The sequence below is a fragment of the Lepidochelys kempii genome, chromosome 9, assembly GCF_965140285.1.
Source record: "Lepidochelys kempii isolate rLepKem1 chromosome 9, rLepKem1.hap1, whole genome shotgun sequence".
Lineage (NCBI taxonomy): Eukaryota > Metazoa > Chordata > Testudines > Cheloniidae > Lepidochelys > Lepidochelys kempii.
In genome coordinates, this window is record NC_136388.1 from 25434302 (window position 1) to 25452374 (window position 18073).

The following is an 18073-nucleotide window of genomic DNA, read 5'->3' on the forward strand; positions in this document are numbered from 1 at the left end:
ATATTGGTTTATTTCTCTTTCTAGATACAGGAGATGCCATCCATAGGTCTGGGCACATCCACACTATTGCAACCAGTGTTAAATATAATCATCAGCAAACTAGAAACCTTCAACAATCTCCAACATTGGCCAATTAGTTACTGTCTGGATTAAGGTCAAAGCAACCTCCTAAATACCTGAGAGAACTGATGATCTTTTCAGTATGCATGGAATGGCAACAAATCTGGGCTCCAGACGATCCAGGAGAAGCACATTCCTGAGTCAAGACTTGATGGAGAATACCCTGCCAGCTGCTTTCTTCCATTCCTCACAAGGGAGCTCTGTGCTGAGTGCCCCTGTGGATCACAACTCTGGATGTATTGTATGGGGAGTAAGATGATCTCTTAGGTAGCTGCATCCTAAACCATTTAGAGCTTTATAGGTTAAAGCTAACATCTTAAGTTCCACCCAGACAGCTAGTGCGCTTATAGAGGGTATTGGTTTTATGTATCTGAGTGACGTTTCACTTAAACAGCAGGCAGCTGCATTCTGCACTAGTTTCAGTCTTCAAGTGATCCCAGGATGTAGCCCTAGGTAGAGCACATTGTAGCCCCGAGGTGAGAAACACATGATTAATTATAGCAATCAGACAGAAATACATACACACAAGTGAAAAATAGAACTCTGCTACAGCTATCCCCTGGGCATCAGGAGCAGATACCTGTATCATGCAAGATCATATAAAAGGTTGTTACAAGGAGGAGGGGGGTAAATTGTTCTCATTAACCTCTGAGGATAGGACAAGAAGCAATGAGCTTAAATTGCAGCCAAGGTGGTTTAGTTTGGACATTAGGAAAAACGTCCTAGTTGTCAGAGTAGTTAAGCACGGGAATAAATTGCCTAGGGAGGATCTCTGTCATTGGAGATTTTTAAGAGCAGATTAGACAAATGCTCCCTCAGGGATGGTCCAGGATAATACTTAGTCCTGCCATGAGCTCAGGGGACTGGACTAGATGACCTCTTGAGGTCCAGTCCTACAATTCTAAGTTTCACTGTGCAAGATTTCACAGATGTTATGGTAGAGGTAAAATTTGATGACTTTGAGAATGAACCTAAGCATGATGACATTTAGGGGATACTGTGTCAATGATCAGTGGCCCCTAAGTAAAAAATCATTTTAGAATCAATTCAAGACATCAACTGAGTGGTCTGCTGGCAAGGTACATGAATTGAATACAGCCACTAGGCAAACCATGCAAACAGTTAACTTTTGAGGGGTACAACAAAGTGGAAGGGAAAATATCAGAGTCATTCAGTCTTCCAAAAAGTAATGGAAAGTATAACTTGTGGGGCTAACAATTATATACTTTGACAAATTCAGATGTGATATTGATGAAGTTGTTTGTTTATATATGGCTGACTTTGGTCCAGTGACTCAAATGACCTTAAACTCTTAGGGAAATGTAATAGTGAGTAAAAAAGCCTAGATAAAGAACCTTGGATCACATGGTCCCTGCTACAACTATGACTCATAGAGACAAACTGGCACCCTACAGCTGTTCAGAGCCCTATGTCAAATGAGTTCCTTAGGTCTGAGTACTGTCCGTTCCTTGTCGATAGGTGTCTATCACAAAACCCACTGCCATAACAGACGCTGATTGGCACTCTTGTTGGCAGTGTCAATGGAGAGGCCAAGGACTGAATAAGAATGAAGTATAAATTGTTCTTTTTACAAGATGTGGCTCAAGGCCTACTGGCAGGGTAGGAACACTTGCACTTCAGACAGCAGATTTTGGTATGTTCTTCAGTGACCCAGGAGTGCTATCATGCGCTGTGATTTTCTTAATGGACAGTTTAAAAAAGTCTATTCCTCCCACCGCTTTTTTATTAGCTAAATTTGAGGCCACTTGGATTTAATAATTAAAGGCCAGCTTGTGCCCAGTTGCTTGGTTGGTACACCAGGAGGGAGGCAGGGCCAGCTCACAACATTTTGGCACCTGAGGCGGGAAGCTCAAATGATGCCCCTGTGCTCCCTCGCTTGGGCCAAAACTTTGAAACTCTGGGTCCTAGTGACGCCCCTCCACAGTCTGGCACCTGAGGCAGCTGCCTCAGTTCACCTCATGGTAAGGCCAGCCCTGGAGGGAAGGCAAGTGTACAGAATCTCGGATCAGTGTGTAGCTGGTGTGCACAATTCCCTGTGCAGCCCATAGAGGACAAGACACCACAAAGAGGGTGGGGAGGAAATTATCAAGGGGAAATTATCAAGCAACCTATGAAAAGTTGTATCCGCAGGTGCACTCCCCTTCTTGTTGGTAAAAATCCCATATTTCCACAAGTTCCCTTTGGAGTGCTGCAGCTTCTTCATCATCCCTAATGTATGTCTGAGACCTAAGTATTTTCTTACCATAATTCAATGCGTTAGCATGTATTAAAATATATCAGAGATGTTGATTGTACTTCTTCTAAAACATGTAGAGCTTATGTTTCTTTTAATTTAGTTTAATTTAAACATAGATGTGGAATGACTGTGGCTATGTAGTTTTAATAATTAAAGATACCATCACAAACATATTTTGCAATCTGCACAGTGCTTCCTCTGGATACTACTATATTTAGCTTAAGAGAACAAACTTTGAAACATGTAAAGAGCTTTAGGATCTTTCTTGATGAGAATATTGGACCATATTCACTGGAATGCTCTGGCAGCTTTATGCATCTGGCATTATAAGGCATTATTGTTAAAAAACCCAAAGTGAGTGTGAACATAGTCATATAGCCAATGCCTATTGAATAGAAAATGTTTGGCCTTTTAAATATTATGCCTTTCAAATATAAACAGCTAGTTGCATCTGTAGGGCAGAACCTCACTTAGTATAAATGGCCATAGCTCCATTTAAACTCATTGAAGATCTAGCCCTCTGACTTTAAAAAAAAGATTACACGGCAACTGAAATACTGTACCATGAACATTTAAACATCTGCACAGATTTCTTTCTGAGTGTGCTATCTCTGACGTATTGGAAGAGCAGAGCAAGATGGAAATTTTACCTTGTTCCCTCTCTTTTCTCTAGCAAACTGAATTTCTAATCTTCCCTCCCATATTCAGGCCTCTCCCTTTCTCCAGCCTCATCCTCCTCCACACCACAGCTCTCAGCTTTGGAGTGATTGTTGACTCCTCTCTTCATTTCTCTCTTCACACCTAGTGTGACACTTCCTGGGGGTGACCAGGGCTGTGAGGCATCTTGCTACCATCTGTTCTTAGCATGAGGAAGCCTTGTCTGTGCATGCTGTGGGTCAGCTGCCCCACTGCACCACAAGTGCTCCCCTCAAGGCCTCGCAGGCCCTGCTGTTACTTTACAGGTTAGTGATTGGCACAGCCTAACCACTGAGCCCTCCAAGTGTCTCCCTCTGGAGTCTCCAGTCCCTGGTCCACTGGACACTTGCAGAGTTCACAGGTTTGCTGCTTCTAAAGAAGCCATGCATCCCAGCTTGCCACATTCACATCAGATCGCTGCTCGTAGATTTGTATTTAGTGAAAACAAGTATAAGTTTATTTAACAAAGTATAGAGATTCAAGTAAATGTATTGGACAAAAATGGCAACAAAATAAAATCATAACATGCATTCTAGAGCCTAAACTTAATTAACAGGACCCCCTTTGTGTCTCGTAGAGTATTACTCACCCAAAATACTTCCAGCACTTCATAGCCAGGCTGGCTGTGATCCTCCTTTCATAAAACACACTGTCAGTTTCCCTCATAGGTGAAGGATTCTGTGTGTCTTCTTGTATTCCAGGATATACCAGAACAATCCCTTGTCTTTGTCATAAACAGGACAACCACTGCTGTTTGTTTCATCTTGTAAATTTCCTTTCTTGTAGATTTGAAATCTCTCATTCTGCTCCTGGCTCAGTATCCATATAGGCCTATGGTGTGAGGCATACAATATACATTACACAATGGGACAGACAGGGAGATAGGCATCTGTTACTTACTGCCTGACAGGAACATTTCTGAGGTATGTCACTTCCTGGTGGCTTTAAGAATGCAATTTTTAATATTGACGCATCACTTGTACACACATATCACAATGATTATGACAACCAGTGGGCTATGGGCTGTTGGTAGAGACCTCACATGCCACCTTTAAGTGAACTGTTACACATATATCTGACCCAAGAGGTCCCTGTAAAACCCTATGCACCTCCTATGCCTTCTGCCAGTTGGCACCAGGGGATTGCTGGGTCACACTCAGGCTCTTGACAGTTTCTGTTACTACTGCCTCTACAATAGCACCGAAATCCACTCCATCCTTTCCTAAACGCTCATCCATGCCTCTCTATCAGCCTCCTCTGGCTGCTCTCAATGGTGCTGCGGTAATGAAAGATCTAGATGCCACCATCAGCACTCTCCACCCCATTCCCTGCCACCCCATTCCACGCCATCAGGTTGCTGGAGACAAGAGGGCAAAGAGAGATTTTCCATAAATATTTCTTGTCTGAAGAAATAAAGGGCAGGAGATGTAATTGGTTTATACCCCTCCAGCCCCATTACCAGCTGTCATTTGTAGCAGACAGAGAGAGGATTCACAGTTGGACAACAAAAATGACTAGAAGCATGGAAAAACTTCTGTATAAAGAAAGGCTGAAACTAATGGGATTGTTTTGTTTAGAGAGAAGATAATGACTGGAATAGGAAGGTAAACCAGACAGCCCTATATCTACTTTCTCATATACAAGAACAAGAGGCACTGAATTAAATTTAAAGGAAACATTTAAACTTGATGAAAGAAAATACTTAGAGAAATACAGTTTTCTATTCAATGTTATTAAATTGCATATGACATATGTCTTTTTCAAATACAAAAGGAAAAGCATACACTATGTAAAACACCACCAACAGCCATATACTACATATAATACATTAAAATGTCAATCATAACTTGAAAAACTCTCTTTGTCAGCCCAATGCTAAAAGGGCAAAAATTGCCATGGATTTAATTACTATTGAGGATTGAGAAAATATTTAAAACATTATCTTTTGAGATGGTAATAGATTCTTCTTTATACAAAAGAGGTAAAATCCAGTGTGCTCTCAGAAGCTGAAAAATCCTACAAACCAAAAGATAATAAGGTAGCTCTTCCAATGCTCCAGATTTATGTGGGCAAAAACAAAGATTTTAAGGGAATTTTCCACATCTACCTTTAAGGACAGCAGTTATTTTAAAAATACAAAATCTTTATGACAGTTCCCTTTATTTCCCCTCTTCTCTCCTGCAATGCAGTATATCCATGGAACTCATTGCTACAACAATTCACTGAGGCCAAAAGCTTTAGAAAGAGTCAAAGAACGTTTATATGGATAATGAGAAAATCTGTAGGTAGAATAAAACAGCATAAGGGATATAAAGTCTCATGCTTAAGGGCATAAACCAACCTCTGACTGTGGAGATTTGAAAGTAACTTCCCTTATGGACTGGTTATTCTGTAAATGTATTAATGTCAAAAAACATGCAATAGAACTTAATTCTCTATTATCAGCAGAATTTAATTAAGTCTGAAGCTAGTCCAGAAATATTCAGGGATGTACTAATTGTGTGTTTCCATTCAGCATGCCAGGTGAACTGTTCTATTTTCCTAAATTGCAGAGATAGAATAGTCACAGATCAGGACAAGTCAGTCTATCAAAAAGTGAAAGTGACAGGAGGGCAACCGGTCAGGTAAGAGTCTAAATGTCTGATCTGGCTGTGACATCTTCTTGATGTGAAGAAAAACTGAGCCCTAATGAAAGGCTCTCAGTTTTCTTTCAGAGATGTCCTACAGGCCAGTAGTCACATACATGTGCATAACTCCACACCACTTCTAAACCCCCACCCCTCACCCCAAGGTCAATGATATCATTGCACTTATGCAGGTGGGTGTCAGAGCACCGAGTTTTGGCAGCAATTCTATCACAACCTCTGCCTTTTTTGGAATGAAAATAGAAGAGGAGATGTTGTTGGTGCCACAGGCGCAGAACAGGTTGACCTTAATTTTCAAAGCTGATGAAGAGCACAATTAAAAAATGATGACTAGCTGCATAACCAATGCTCTGGCTGCACGACAGGAAAGGAATAATTTAAGATATGAAGTAACTTTTACACTTGATCCCTGGTGGCATCACTGAAGTAAACTTGTTGGAACATAGCCTGAGAAAGCAATTCTGAAGTTTTTCCTAGCACTCCTGTTGACCCAGTACTTTGCCAAGAAAGCCCAGCAAATGCCTGCATAGCTATTAGATCATAAGGGTGAGTCAGAATATTGGTGTCTTTAGATGCTTTTCATATTAGCTTTTAAGCTGGTGAGATGTTCTAATTCCAAAAAATACTTTATTTAATACATTTTTAAGACACTTATCATCTAAGTGCAGCACAATCAGATCATAAATCAAAAGACAACAATAATAATAAAAAAAATCAAACAGATCCCCAGCCAGCACCAAAGGGCAGACGTTGTAGTTCTCAGACAAGCCATCTTGCCAAATAAAATGCAACAATTCTCATTTCACATGCAAAATATTGAAGAAATGCAAAACTGAAGAAATCTAATTCTCTCACACCACATCCCTACCATCCACCCCAACAACATCAATGACAGAGTCAGGATTAAAAAAAGGAGTATTTGTGGCACCTTAGAGACTAACAAATTTATTTGACCCCCATTGTCCCACCCCCACAGCAAGGGATTCAAGGTTCTTCTCTCCTGTGGGAGAGAATTCCACAAGCAAGACCCAGAACAAGAAATCTGTGCTGCTGGCTTAGTCCTGGTCCTGAATGGATTTAGGGCCCAGGACCCGACCCACTGATTGACTGACTAACTACTGGGCAGTGATTTATGGAGAGGGAACAATTCTTGTCCTTAAGCCCCAGATTATGAAAGGCTTTATATACAATATATGAAAACCTTGAATTGTACTGAATTAATTTACATATCATTCAGATCTGCCGTGCAGTTTTATGGGTGAAGAAGAAGCCTACAAACCATAATGGTGATTGAGGGAGAAGCAGAATCCTCATTGACATTTTTCACTTAGTATTAAGCTGGCTGCTAAATGTTTGGCATCTGACCAAACTGATTTGAATCATTATCAAATGATTCTTTCGCACATGTGTCTGGGTCAAGTGCAGGTGGTTGGCAGCATAAGCCTCAGAGAGCACAAACACCCAGTCACAGCAAAGCTCCTCTGGTTGAGCAATTCACGAAATATCATTGTCTTGAGTGAGCAAGATTGTATCAGGTTATGAATTGTTGTTGGGTGACTTCCCTCCTTTCATTAAAAGTTTCTTTTCTACACTCAGAGTCTGTACTTGCGAGAGGGGAAGTATTGCCTCTCAGAGACCCCCAGGAGTGGTGTGTAATTTTCCCAGGTTATTGGGTGGGGGCTCGAGCTGGGTTTTGTGATGTATCGATGGAAAGGAACCCCTAGATATTGAACCCAGCCCTGGTTGCTGCTGGCTCCACCTGGCAGAAGGGTTACATAATAAACACAGCTATACACATTGTATGATGGGATTACATGATTTTGGCAGTTAATTTAAATATTCTTTAAATATTCATGGTAAATAGGCCCAATAGCCTGTGATGGGATGTTAGATGGGGTGGGATCTGGGTGACTACAGAGAATTCTTTCCTGGGTATCTGGCTGGTGAATCTTGCCCATATGCTCAGGGTTCAGCTGATGGCCATATTTGGGGTCAGGAAGGAATTTTCCTCCAGGGCAGATTGGAAGAGGCCCTGGAGGTTTTTCGCCTTCCTCTGTAGCACGGGGCACGGGTCTTTTGCTGGAGGATTCTCTGCTCCTTGAAGTCTTTAAACCATGATTTGAGGACTTCAATAGCTCAGACATAGGTGAGAGGTTTATTGCAGGAGTCGGTGGGTGAGATTCTGTGGCCTGCATTGTGCAGGAGGTCAGACTAGATGATCATAATGGTCCCTTCTGACCTTAACATCTATGAATCTACATTTTCCCTGCCACAGTCCCCTTACCACTTGGGAGAGTTCTTTGGGCATAGTCCAGAGTCCTAGGAAGAATCCAGTATCCTTTCACTCCCCTCTGCTCTCCTGCACATGATTTTTCATCCAGAATATAGAGTCTCAGGGTCTTTGTCTTTGTTCCTTCTCGCTTTCAAAATGGCTGCTGAGAGACCCTCTCTTTTGTAATCTCCAGCCAGTTTTGTCAGGTGACTCCCTGATCAGCCTCAACACAGTTTGCTTTGAAGTCAGCAGGTGCTTTGAGTGCTCAGCACCTCTGAAAGTCACTGCTCCGGTGCCATGTTTCCCTCTTAGAAGTGGCTGCATTTCACTGGGGTGTGGCATAATCCTCACGCATGCAGGGTGAAATTCGACCCACACATGTAGAGCAGAGTGTCTTGTAAGGGATCTCTGAACGAGGGAGTCTATTTCACTCACAGTCTGCAGAATACTGGGTTGGCATTGTAAATTATTATTAGTTCCCATCAATATATATTCTTTGCATGAATTGTATTAGTTTTATTACACCATGTCATTATTAATAAAAAACTAATGTGCACATGTCAGCTGAGAAGGTAATAGACTTGCTACCTTTCTTTGACAGCTCCCATTAAGTTGCTATCTGGTTGTTTGCACTGAAAGATAAAACAAGTTTTCCACCAGGAATAACAATTTATTTTTCTGTTATTAACCAGAAATGTCTTCAGTGTGAGTCTAGCATTTATCCAGGAAGTGATAAGCCCAATAAGTTTTCTTGTATTAGGCCTTTTTATTTTGAATGGCTTGTAGCCAATCTGGCTAGTTGTACAAGAACAAGAAACGGTTCTCATGACATGTGCATCTATGTTCACTTTGCATTTAATATTAATTCCAAACCAGTGTTGTCTGAATAAAGTTCAGTGATGCTACAAAAAATGTAGTGTGTACTAAGCTCTGCAATGCATTGCAGCTACATCCCATTCTGTGTAGACTATTTGCTGACAGGATGCCCACATATATCCCACTAGAAAAGTATACCATCAGGAACTGAAGAATCTGTAACATTGGCTACTTAGGATTCAGGAGTAGCACCTCTAGGGAGGGAAGGCAGGATTCCTTAGAAGAATTTCATTTAAATTGTGTAACAGCTGGGCATGGACGCTACAGTGCCATAGGCTGGTTTGGTTTTAAGCTTTATTGGGCTTTTTCTCTTTATGGCAGCTTGTTTCTTGAACTAGCTAAGCTCAACTCTCTTCTCAGCTACACCACATTGACATCAGCATTTGAAGCCCCATCTCCCTTTCTCTCTCTTTTCCAGCTCTCATCTCTCCTTTCTGTGGCTCCATTAGAGTTTTCCTTATTATGGGTCTTTTGTGCTGCTGTTTGTGATCTTTTTTCTGCCATCACATTTATTTGGCTGAATAGGTTTTTTTCTCACTCTCCCTTTCCCCTCCCCCCCCATTGACCTTATTTCTATCTGTTGGCTACTTCTCCCCATTGGCTCCACTAAGTCTTATTGTCTGGAATCACTGGATTTCCACCCTGTTTCTTTCCTTTGCCCTGGCCAGTCTCTCCCTCCATTTACATGCTCCGAAAAAGAGCAGTAGATTTCTGGTTGTTAATGTTATTTGTGCAGTTGGATCAAAGGAAATTAAACAAAGACTGTCTCATTGCCCATTTTAATTTGATGGGTTTGCAATAAAGCAGCTATGGCTGAATCCTGCCAGAGAAACTTTGGGGATTTTGTTCTGGAAGTGTGAAATGGCATAAATTCTTGGAAGCAGAGAAATTTTCTACCTGAAGTAGTTACTATAAAACCTGCTTGCACACAGAAGAAGACAGTGCTTATAATAATAGGCTGATATAAGCTTTCTCCAGGAGTATTTTACCTAAAACTATTGACTTTCTCAACAGCACACTTGAACTGAAGAGAAATGGGATGATGAAGGATACAGCATCAAGATTATTGCTGCTAGATGCACTGCGAACCAAGGCATCCAATTAAGGAAGATCTAGGAAGCATGATGTGCTTTATTGGCTTGGCTTTGTGTTCAGATTTAAATGATATTCTATGACATACTAATAGTTGGTGGAGTTAAATGGACAAAAGATTTCTGTAAGTCTTCCATGTTCTACTCTTATCTAGCTGGCAATCTCCTTTGCTTTAGTTTCTGTAAACAGGGAACTAATCAAACTGTCTTTCCATAGTAACATCTTGGGTTGTCTTAGTATTTCTCTGAAAAAAATCCATCTCTTACATCATCTGTAGACTCTTTAGTTGTGGGCCAGATAGTGTGGTGAGTGTTAAGAGCCCCTCTACCTTCCTGCGTGTGCAGATCCCACTTTTCTCCGTGGAAGTGTATGGGGGACTGATATCTTCATAGCATCAGTACCAAACCTCCTGAATTTCCTCTGTGGGATCAGAGATCTGCTGCTTGAAGCTAGGTGGGGGGGGGGCACAAAAAAGGGAGGGAGAGGGTCATGTGTGAGAGAGACGGAGAGTTAACTCAGCCTTACTTAATTTGTCAATGGTTTATAATACCAGTGTAACCCTTCTTGTCAGCAGCAACAAGATCCAGGTTCAAATATCTAGGGATTCCTCTTAAAATTAACATACCATTGTCTCAAGCCCCTACCTCGAGACCTGAGGAAATTAAACACCTTCCCTGGGCACCCTTAACAGGCAATACTTCCCCACAAACAGGCACTGAGTCTGTGTGTGAAACAAGGAAAACTTTATAAAGGGACAAGGGGACATGGCATTAACTTGGGAAAACCGCAACAGTAAATCAGCAATATATTTATATGAACCATAAATAAAACCCTCACGCCAGTGGTAATTTTGAGAGTCATCCTTTACCTCAGTTCCCCACTAGCTAGTGTGAACATTTGATAGGTGAATGCCCCTTTAACATGTCACATTCCACCTTCCCTCTGAGCTACACCCTACTCCATGGTTGGTGTCAGTAGTTAGGGTAGTTCCAGAGTGCACTTGGGCAGTCCTGTCTGCAGCCACTAGGCAAAGTGATGGCTGATCCAGTCCTGAGGTTCCACCACCTAACCCTGCTGTTGAGATTTCAGCTTGATTTGATGCCGGGGAGGGAGGGCCTCAGCAGAATTCGTGCAGCTCTGTTGCTGCCCCCGTGATTTCAGCCAAGAGCTACCTCAGTGCTGTGTCTCACTGCAAAGCATGATCCTATCACAAAGTCTTCAGTGGAGGGGGTGAATGGCCTATAGGACCCCTGAGCAGAGTCCCTTTCCCCTCCCTCTGTCTCTCTGTTAAATTCCACTACCCCACCAATTCCCATCACTCACTGACACCCCATCTGACTTGCATCACCACTTGGATGGTTTTGGGTGGAAAGCTTATGTAAATGAACTCTCTCGGCATACATTTCCCCTGGCAGTACTGAGATCCCTACCTCTAGAGCAGCGGTTTTCAAACTGTGGGTCAGGACCCTAAAGTGGGTCGTGACCCCATTTTAATAGGGTCACCAGGCTGGCTTAGACTTGCTGGGGCCTGGGTCCAAAGCTGAAGCCCGCGGACCTCAGCACTGGGTGGTAGGATTCAGTTTCCAGGCCCCCTACCTGAGACTGAAGCCCCTGGGCTTCTGCTTTGGCTCCCGCACGTGCAGTGGCGGTGCTCAGGCAGGCTCAGGTTTCAGACCCCTTCCCGGGGTCGTGTAGTAATTTTTGTTGTCAGAAGGGAGTCTCAGTGCAATGAAGTTTGAGAACCTCTGCTCTAGAGTGCGGACAGGGCTCACACATTATTTGAATATGCTATATCATTAACTTCTAACAGGGCCTTTCCACTTCTAGGAAGGTCTGAGCGGCTTCAACTCCCAATGACTTCAGTAGGAATACAGTCACTCTGCATGACTGGATTCTTGATTGTCAGGAGTCATAAACAATAAGTAAGAAAATGATACGAGAGCATGATAAAAAGTGAAAGACTTTCCCTAGTGATCAGCCATCTGCCTTCTCTGCTTCCCCATGCCAGCTTGTTTCTGAAGCCACAGTTTTTACTGAGCTGACTCAAGGCACTAAAAGAATTCAGCAGTTCTGCAGTTACTGCCAAAGAAGAGAATACTGTAGGAGGATAACTACAGAAGTCATCATGACACAAGAAGTGCAAGACATCACAATCACTGACTTCCAGAAGACTGCGCTCTTAGGCACTGTGAGAATTTTGAGGAAGGTGAAGAATGAGTGCTTTTGAGCACCTAAAACACAGGAACTCTCTGGAGGGTTTAATAAAACTCCTGACTACCCAAACCTACAGTGTCAATGCATGGTCAGATGTATTGGTGACTCCAGGGGATAAATTTAAGACAGTAGCTCCCCCTTTTATATGCTTAAAGATCTTGTATGTTATGAAGGCTTTTTGTCTGAAACAAACACATCACATGATGTAATACTGAGGGATAATAATAATAGTAAGTTAAAAAGTAGAGAATGGGATGATTTCTGCAGTGTAATTACTTTATTCATGCTAGCTGTATTGGAGTGGTCTTTTGGAACTGGAATAACTTCTCCCTTTCTTTACATTTTACCTTAAATCTTTTATTACCAGTCTATCAGGAGTGATGATTTGAAGTAGTTCATTTTAACAAAGTCTGTTCATAATTAAGAGCTATGTGGTGCCTAGTTTCAGAGTAACAGCCGTGTTAGTCTGTATTCACAAAAAGAAAAGGAGTACTTGTGGCACCTTAGAGACTAACCAATTTATTTGAGCATAAGCTTTCGTGAGCTACAGCTCACTTCCTGAGCTGTAGCTCACGAAAGCTTATGCTCAAATAAATTGGTTAGTCTCTAAGGTGCCACAAGTACTCCTTTTCTTTTTTTGATGTTGTGCCTAGTATCATTTCATAAACAAAAACGTATTTAAAAAGGGTTAAGGTTAATTGTGTGTTTCATTGGACTCTGGCTAACACTCAATTACATTTTCTTTACAAAAATTCTACAACCTCAACAAAAACTCCCAACACTGGGGCTGAACCATAAAGGGATCCAGCCTCTTGCCCACTGCCATCACTCACTGACATCCCATCTGACTTGCACTACCAACCTAAACTTTCCCCACTAAAATTTGCAAAATTATATTCAAAGTAAAAAATTACCAAGAGGTTTACATAATCCCACTTCCTACTCAAGGGAATCATAGATAATAAAATTAACATGTTACAATATTCCGAACTGTAAAAAAGCCTGACCTATATTAGTTGCTACAGAATGTTATTTAAAAAAGCCCACCAAATTAGTAAGCTCTACATGCACTTATTAAACCTACAACATCATATAATCAATGGATTTTGTAAACTCAGACAGCTAAATTGTTACATTTCATGTCCCTCACTTCTCAATTCAAAATTGCTGTTTTTATTGTACTGTATTTTTCCTTTTGATTATTTGTGCACTTCCATTTTAAAAGTCAGTGTTAATTCTTTGTCTTAAAGGATTGAGAACTGAGTAATGTACATATTGTGGTGTACCTTCAGCCAGGTTGAAGACGGACTTTCCCCTTTGTGTGTGCACTTTGTGCTCACAAATTTTATGCTAGCAGTTTTCTGCCAGTAAAGTAAGTGGTCAGCACAAATCTATGTTGTTGTGCCTCTAACCACTTGCCCATATGAAAAAGTCCTGTAGAAATTATTAATGATGAGGCCAATAGGGTTCTATAGAAATTAAAGTGGTTTCTGTAGAAATTACTTTAAAAATACCCTAGAATTTATTAATGGACTATATCTTTCTGTTGAATTTTTAACACAAACTATAGCAACTAGGATGCAGGGAGTCTCTGCAAAACTCTGTTCCGTGGCTCACAGTAGATATAGATCTCCTGCATGAGTTCCTGGCATCCTGCTCCTGCCTGGGCAACAGACCACTGTGTTCAGAACACACCTATGCAGGACGAGATTTCTCCATCCTTTTGTATCCAGAACTCCCATTCACTCCGCTAAAGACTTCTATTAATTAGAGCAGCACTGCAGCAGAGAAGTTTTAAAATAGGTTTGTAAAATATTTTGGGCTGGAGGAGATGTCATCCATGTTGGAACTAAAATGGCTGGTGATCCCTGAAATATTGCAAGTGTCTGGGCTCTGGGGTGGGCAGAAAAGGAGAATTCTCTTAGGTGGAGAGGTAATAAATGAATACTAGAAGGAATCATAAAAGACTGGACAATTTTCTAAATTCTTGCTGAAAGGCATGTGAGTGTTCTAGGACAGAGGTTCTCAAACTGTGGTCCATGGACCACAAGTGGTCCGCAAGCTCCATTCAGGTGGTCTGTAGATAGTTCCCTCTAAGGTGCATACCTGGGCAGCTGCACACAAGAGATTGAAGGGCCACCCACCTAACTAGTGGAGCCACACAGGCGTGTCTCCACTAATTAGGTGTCTGAACCCTGGAGAAGATGTACTTGTGCCATAAATATACACAGGGCAACTGTACTGAATTGCCTTACCTGTATTCAATTAACCTAGTTGGCCCCTGACCAGAAGGACCAATGGGGAAAGAACATACTTTCAAATCTTGGGGGGGGGGGTTGTTTAGGCTCTCTTTGTTTGTTCCCTCTCTGGATGGAGAAATAGACAAGGCAGGAAAAACATCTCCTGAAAACATACCTGAAATGAGCATCTAAGATTACAAAAATTGTAGGTAAGGGCAAAGAAATACATTAGATAATCTTTTGTTTTAGCTTGTGAATTTTCTCTATGCTAAAAGGGAGTTTTATTCCTGTTTTTGTAACTTTGAAGCTGAGCCTAGAGGGGAATCCTCTGTGTTTTAAATCTTATTTACCCTGTAAAGTTACCTTCTATTCTGATTTTGCAGATGTGATTCTTTTACTTTTTAAAAAATAAAATTCTTCTTTTAAGAACCTGATTGATTTTCAGTGTCCTAAAAACCAAGGGGTTTGGTCTGTGCTCACATTGTAACCAATTGGTTAGTATATTATTCTCAAGCCTCCCTAGGAAAGGGGGTGAAGGAGCTTGGGGGGATATTTTGGGGAAATAGGGACTCCAAGTGGCCCTTTTCCTGAATTTTTGTCTAAATCACTTGGTGGTAGCAGCAATACCATCCAAGGACAAGGAAAGGATTTGTGCCTTGAGGAAGTTTTAACCTAAGCTGGTAGAAATAGGCTTGGGGGTCTTTCATGTGGGTCCCCACAACTGTACCCCAGAGTTCAAAGTGGGGAGGGAATCCTGACAACATGTAAGGTGAGGTGGTGGCCTTGGGGGGAGTAGGGGGTAGGTGGGGGAGCAGTGGGGTGAGATGAGGTGGTGGGGGAACTTGGGACAAGCAGGGCTGTGGCGGCCTGAGAAAGAGGTGACTTTCCCCAGCTCCAGGGCTGCGGCTGCTAGGGAGAGACAGCTCTCCTTCCCAGCCCCAGCTCTGTGGCTGCTGTGGTGGGGGAGAGACCCCGCCTGCTTCGCAGCCCCACCTTGGGGGCTGCCTCGGAGGGGAGAGAGGGCACATCCATTGCATTAGAAAGGTAAGACTACTGATATTAAAATGTGTGCTTTTATTTGTAGAACCAAAAAACATTAATTCTTATTTTTTTTATATAGCGCTTTTATCCAAAGCGCTTTACAATAGTTAGCTAACATTTGGAAAGATCATTAAGTGGTCCGCCGAGACCCTCAGGGATTTTCAAATGGTCTGCGAAAAAAAAAGTTTGAGAACCACTGTTCTAGGAGAAATTAAGGAGCTAGAGACACTCCTACTGATTTAAGGATTGAAGGTCATTAACATTAACTTCAGGAAGTCATGGCCAGTAGACTAATATGAACATGTGGTAGGCACTGATACAAGACAAATGGATTCTAGTTTGGTGAAAAGGGGTTTAGCCTTCATATCAGTGGACTCAGATTGCTAGCAATATATAGCAGTAAAACCCTGTTGGCAGGAATTGCTGTTTGCCTGCTGTCTGCACAAATTATACTACTGTATATTAGATTACCTTAAATCCTGGATTGTTTGGCTATCACAACTGTGATTTACTAGAGAACATTTTTAGCCATTAAGCGATTATGGACAGTGTGGTCCACTAAAATGACTGACTGAGGAGCATGCCTGTAATATGCCATAGAGCAGACTGAGGGCATACTCCCTGAATTCAGTGAGTCATAGCAGCTGCCGTGCAGGGCACTAGCTGGGGCAGCATCACAAGGGAGTGATGCATCTTCAACTCCTGCACAATATGTGCTTTTCAGTACGATCCTCCTTTAACCCAGATTTACAACTGGGTTGATTGAGTCATAAAGAGGTTGTGAACTTGCATATCTCAGCTTGGATTTAAGCCCAGGATCCTTACCCTCTCTAACCCTTTGCTGTAACCAGCAGACCATAATGGTCTTCCTTCTTTCTCTCCCTCCTCCCAAACAAGTAAAAGGATTGTATGTATTTTAAGCATAACGCAAACATCAGGATGAACCAGATTCATTTTTCATGGCTTTCCAATATGGTTTTGCAGCACATGGTAGTTAAGTTATTGAAAACTGGATTTCTCTACAATTTAATGAGCATTTAATTCACCCTGTCTCTGCATAATGAAATATTAAATGAAATACAGGCCTTAAATGATAAAAGAGGGAAACATTTTTACTGGAGATGTTCAGAACAGACCCCACTTAAGCTAATGTAACTACACATCCTACTGGAGCTTTGTCAACACACGTGAAAAAATGCTTCATCAGTTTATCCCATTTAGTTTGCTAAGAGAACCTTGGGTGAACATTGCCTCTAAATGAATGAAGGGAACCAGCCACTTTAGAAAATAACCCTTTTGAATGTTTAATTTTACAGGTGCATAATGCACCAGCTGACGTACATGTTGTCTCAGAAGACCTCTTACAAAGCAACATCACACTAACAATTAAAGAGCAGAGGGATTTTGTATGTCTGTGTCATTTTTTGTTTGTATATTGGTTTGGGCACAATTCTACAAACCCTACTGCCTTTAAGGGGGCTACTCAGGATAGTCAGTACTTGTTGGATCAGGGCTTTTCTTTGTTCCTTTTTTGGTTGGTGGTTTCTTTTGGGACCTAAACCAAACCCCATAGAAATCAATGGAGAGACTCCCATTGATTTCAATGAGTTTTGGAGAAGGCCCTTGAGGAGGGATTGTGAATGTTGGGCCTGATTCTTTCACCCTATTTAATTTAAACCGGTGGACTACCTGCATGAGTAAGGGATAACAGACATTGGCCCTTTATGTTGGAAAGAGAAAACAATCACTAACACTTGGAAATAAAAAGAGAGGCAACACAATAATTTTATTATCATTGTGAGCTATTTTAAAAACTCATTTTAAAAATACTCTAATACAGAATTCCTTTCTTTACAGGAAAAAAGTAAAAAATGCTTAAAAAAAGCAAATTATCCATTTACTTTGTAAAGCAATATTAGTTTTATATCTTTGAGCATAAAGTAAAGTAAATATGGGTAATTTTCCGATTTTCCACCTCAGGGGCCCTCTTGAATGGGTAATTAAGAATTTTCTTCATGGGTTTTTTCCGCCCTCATTTGTTCATGTCTTACACTTTCTCTGCACTAAATACTAGCTACTGCTTGGAATACCAACTGATATCTGGTGAAGCAATTTTGGAATTTGAACAATGACGGTGATTCACTGGGGTTTTCAAATATAATTCCATAAAAATAAATAAATAAAAATCATTTTCTACATATGAGGAGAAAAGTTTTTTTTTATTTATTTTTTGTTTGTTTTTTAAGTCAGCCAGCATAGTAACTCTTCAGGGTAAAATTGATTAGTTATGATACTTCACACACAGGGTAATATTTTCTTTAGTTTTCTGATGTTTTCTTGGACACAGCTGCAAGAATTTCTGAAGCACAGGAAACAGGTATGAAGCAGTTAGTAAAGGCAGAAGGGTGGTTTCCTGTTTATTAAATAGTAGATTTGCCTTTGATTAACATCTGGCTATAATTAGAGACCAACTTGAAAAAGGTTTCACTTAAGATACTTTGGGCTGTTTTCTTTTGGGTACTAACTTGTTACACTTTTCCGTCTTCCTGCTCCCTCACCCAGAAACCAATATACATATTTGTGGGCATATGATAAGGAGAGGCTTTACAGTGTGGACTGA